General features: G+C 40.3%; 1 pseudogene; it reads right to left on the reverse strand.

Annotated features, from left to right (window-relative positions):
• Positions 1-4,202: 4,202 nt before the first annotated feature.
• Positions 4,203-4,847, reverse strand: LOC113219639 (annotated as a pseudogene).
• Positions 4,848-5,117: the final 270 nt, after the last annotated feature.

Raw genomic sequence — 5,117 nt, forward strand, 5'->3', positions numbered from 1 at the left:
TCATGGGCTTCACCAGAACCAAATGGACAGAGAGTAGGAATGCTAATAAAGGCTTAAAGATACCCAAGGGCTCCATGAGATATATCCCTTCCATGCTTGAGGGTACTGGGGAAGGAGAGAAGAGGCCCGATTTGTCCTGATGATATTTGTGACCATTACTAGGTGAGATACATATCCAGAAGCTCTAAAGGTTGAACCTTAGAATCCACAGTTAAGACAGAGCGGGGTTTGAGCCTTAATTCCACTAATGTGTTAGTCAGGATAAGCTAGTAGACTTGTGGTGATAGAAAACCCTAAAAATTGTGATTAACATAGTAACCATTTATTTCTTCTCCATGCCACATGCCCCATGCAGGTCAGTGGGGGCTCTGCTCCACACGGTCACTTAGGGATCTAGGTGGTTGGAGGCACCATTATCTTGCAACTGCACTGCCTGCACATCTCCACAGGTTCCATGCCAGGGGAAAGAAAAGACTGGAGAATTGTGCCTGGAGACTTTTCACTGCCTCAATTTGGAAGTGACAGACATTACTTCTGTTCATATTTCATTGGCTAGAACTAGTCATAGCCCACCCTCCCAGGAAGAGGGTAGGTATGAAGGAAAGCATGTGGAATAGTCAAAGAAAATTATCACTGCTGCCACACTTATTCACTAGCTGTGTGTCTGTGGCAAGATACTTAACCTCTCTGTGTCTTCATTTCCCCATCTATTTTTGTTTGTTTTTATGGACGGAGTCTTGCTCTGTCATTCAGGCTGGAGTGCACTGGCATGATCATAGCTTACTGCAGCCTCAACCTCCTGGGCTCAAGTGATCCTCCTACACTAGCCTTCTGAGTAGCTAGGGCTACTAGCCTTGTTAATTTTTTTTGTTTTTTGAAGGACTGTCTCGCTATGTTGCCCAGGGTGGCCTCAAATTCCTGGCTTCAAGTGATCCTCCTGCCTAGGCTTCCCAAAGTGCTGGGATTACAGGCATGAGCCACTTTGCCTGGACTCAGTTTCCCCTTTTTTGTTTGTTTGTTTTTGTTTTGAGATGAAGTTTAGCTTTTGTTTCTCAGGCTAGAGTGCAGTGATGCAATCTCGGCTCACTGTAACCTCCACATCCTGGGTTCAAGCAATTCTCCTGCCTCAGCCTCCCGAGTAGCCAGGATTACAGACATCTGCCACCACGCCTGGCTAGTTTTATATATTTTTAGTAGAGATGGGGTTTGACCATGTTGGCCAGGCTGGTCTCGAACTTTTGACTTCAGGTGATCCACCCGCCTCGGCCTCCCAAAGTGCTGGGATTACAGGCCTGAGCCACCGCATTCGACCCCCATCTGTTAACTGAGGATTACAATAGTTCTTTTTAAAATGTTTTCATTTTAAAAAAATGTAAATCTTTTTTGTGGGTACACAATAGCTGTATACATTTATGGGGTACATGAGATCTTTTGATACAGGCATGTAATATGAAATAAACACACCATGGGGCATGGGGGTGTCTATCCCCTCAAGCATTTACCCTTTGAGTTACAAACAATCCAGCTACATTCTTTAAGTTATTTTAAAATGTACAATTAACTTATTATTGACTATACTCACCCTCTTGTGCTATCAGGTTGTAGGTCTTATTCACTTTTTTTGTAGCATTAACCATCTCCAACTTCCCTCAGTCTCCCACTATCCTTCCCCAACCTCCAGTAACTACCTTTCTACTCTCTGGGTCCATGAGTTCAATCATTTTGATTTAAATTTAAATTTTTTTGCTGGCCCCACCTAATGCCATCACGGTTTGATTTTTAGATCCCACAAGTAACTGAGAACATGTGATGTTTGTCTTCTATGCCTAGCTTATTTCACTTAACATAATGATCTCCAGTTCCATTCATGTTGTTGCATATGACTGGATCTTATTCTTATTTAATAGCTGAATAGTACTCCATCATGTATATGTACCACATTTTCTTTATCCATGTTCCAGATCTTAGAGGAAAGACTTTCAGTTTTTCCCCATTCAGTATGAGACTAGCTGTGGGTCTGTCATATACGGCTGTTATTATGTTGAGGTATATTCCTTCTATCCCCAGTTTTCTGAGGGCTTTTATCCTGAAGAGATGTTGAATTTTATCAAATGCTTTTTCAGCATCAATTGAGATGATCATATGGTTTTGTTTGTTTGTTTGTTTGTTTTGAGACAGACTCTTGCTCTGTTGCCCAGGCTGGAGTACAGTGGCGCAATCTCAGCTCACTGCAACCTCCACTTCTCGGGTTCATGCCATTCTCCTGACTCAGCCTCCGGAGTAGCTGGGACTACAGGTGCCCACCACCATGCCCAGCTAATTTTTTTGTATTTTTAGTAGAGACGGGGTTTCACCATATTAGCTAGGATGGTCTCGATCTCCTGACCTCGTGATCTGCCTGCCTCAGCCTCCTAAAGTGCAGGGATTACAGGCATGAGCCACTACACCAGGCTGATCGTATGGTTTTTATCCTTCATTTTGTTGATATGATGTATCACATTGATTGATTTGCATATGTTGAACCATCCTTGCATCCCAGAGATAATCTCCCTTGGTCATGAGGAATGACTTTTTTCTAATGTATTGTTGAATTAGGTTTACTAGTATTTTGCTGAGGGTTTTGCATCAATATTCACCAGAGATATTGGCCCATACTTTTCTTTTTTTCATGTGTCTGTGTCTGGTTTTGGTATCAGGGTAATACTGGCCTTGTAGAATGAGTTTGGAAGTATTCCCTCCTCCTCTATTTTTATGAATACTTTGAGTAGGATTAGTATTAGTTCTTTAAATGTTTGGTAGAATTGAGTAGTGAAACCATCAAGTCCCAGGCTTTTCTTCAACAACCAATTTATGCCTCGTGTTCCATTATTGGAACACTATGTTTGTGGCAGTTATTTATATCCTACTGCTCAAGGTCATCGTCAAGGTCTGATTTTTCACACACACAAAATTTGCAACCTCCGGCATAAATGGTTTAATGGGAGACTTTTTATTATGGCTTTGATTTTGTTACTTGTTATTGGTCTGTTTAGGTTTTGAATTTCTTCCCAATTTAATCTTGGTAGATTGTGTGTATCTAGGAGTTTGTCCATTTATTCTAGATTTTCCAATTTATTGGCATATACTTGCTCATTGTAGCCACTAATGATCCTTTGAATTTCTGAAGTATCAGTTGTAATGTCTCCTTTTTCATTTCTGATTTTATTTATTTGTATCTTCTCTCTTTTTCTTAGTCTGGTTAAAGATTTGTCAGTTTTGTTTAACTTTTCTCTCTTTCTTTTTTAAAATGTAACACTGTTTATTTAACTACAAAAACACTTTAGCATTCTAAACATACAAAAAAAGTTTCAAATCGTGTTTAAGTACAGAAAGCTCTTGAACTTTCATTGATACAGTGGCTCTTCACTGACAATGAAGAGTTCTACAGTTTATTTAAAAAGCAGTCCCAGCTACTCTGGAAGCTGAGGCAGGAGAAGCACTTGAACCTGGGAGGCGGAGGTTGCAGTGAGCCGATAGATAGCGCCACTGTATTCCAGGCTGGGTGACAGAGCAAGACTCTGTCTCGGGAAAAACAAACAAACAAACAGCTTCTCATGCCAGCTGAACCCCACTTTTTCCACAGCTAAGATGGCAGCAAAATGCTATGTCACAATATATAGAAACCATACAACCTGAAACTAAATGGATGCCTGCTGCAGAGTCAATAGGTCCAGCCTCAGTGCACGCCCTGAGCTATGGCCCCTCCAAAAGGCATCTTCCCCACAGCCTCAACGCCAAGCAAAGAGCATCAAGAGTTTGTCCTGGTTGTTTTGTTCTTTTTACCAACTATAGATATATACGGTTGATAACTTAGGTTTTCCAGCCAATTACCATATAGTTAAGACCCCCTTACAAATTAAAAAAAAAATGCCAGAAACATCTTTAAATGCCTTGTCACACCAACTGCAAAGTGCACAGAGTGAGGAGAACACAAGCGTGCCTTTTCATTTTAAAAATGTTTGGAAATATGTACAACTTTGATACAGTTTCAGGGTGATCTGGACACCCATGGCCATTTCATGTAAACCACTGACAATTTCTAGAGCACTTTGAGAGACTACAATATGATCGTGATCAAATTTTGTAATTAAACCTAATGAGGGCAACAGACACTTCTCAAATAAGAAATGTGTCAATCACAGCCCTCCCCTACTCTAAGGTATTCACAAGGAGACAGATAAACAGGTATTTTTTGTTTGTTGGTTTGTTTTTAATTCATCCTCCTCCTTCTCTTCCTCTTCCCCCTCCTTGTCTTCTTAACCTTCCTCTTCCACATTTTTCCGGGCAACTTTAGCAGGACACTTTGCCATCAAACTTTCCTTTCGACTTAGAGTCAGCAACATCCTTCTCATGCTTCTCCTTCAGCTTTGCCTCCTGAGTGATGTAAGGCTGCTTTTCACTGTCATTTAAGCTACTCTACATCTCACTCAGCCTTTTTTTTTGCCACGTCTCCAATAGAGATGCCAGGGTTTGTGGATATGATCTTGGAGCGGAATTCTGAACAGAACAGGAAGAATCCAGATGGTGGCATTTTGGGGGCATCAGGATCCTTTTTCTTCTTGCCTCCCTTAGCTGGTCCATAATACTTCTTTTTCCGATCATAGTGAACTTTATCCACCTTTGCCATTTCATCAAATTTAGACTTCTCTTTCCCATACATTGTCTTCAACCCTTCAGAGTACTTCTTGGAAAATTCTGCAAAATTGACAGGGACCTCTAGGTTTTTCTTTTTATGTTCTCTGCACATCTACACAAAAAGGCATAAGCAGACATCTGCTCTTCGGTTTCTTGGGGTCACCTTTATCCATCTTGACTGTGTTGTTCACTAGTCTCAATTTTGTTTAACTTTTTGAAAAACCAACTTTTTGTTTCATTGATCTTTTGTATCTTTTTTATTTCAATTTTATTCATTTGCATTCTGATCTTTGTTATTTCTTTTCTTCTACAAATGTTGGGTGTGCTTTGCTCTTGCTTTTCTAGTTTTTTAAGCTGTATTGTTAGATTGTTCATTTGAAGTTTTTTTCTCTTTTTTGATGTAGGCACTTTTAGTTATAAACTTCCTTCTTGGTACTGCTTTT

This window comes from Piliocolobus tephrosceles, chromosome 9 (assembly GCF_002776525.5).
Source record: "Piliocolobus tephrosceles isolate RC106 chromosome 9, ASM277652v3, whole genome shotgun sequence".
NCBI classification, from domain to species: domain Eukaryota; kingdom Metazoa; phylum Chordata; class Mammalia; order Primates; family Cercopithecidae; genus Piliocolobus; species Piliocolobus tephrosceles.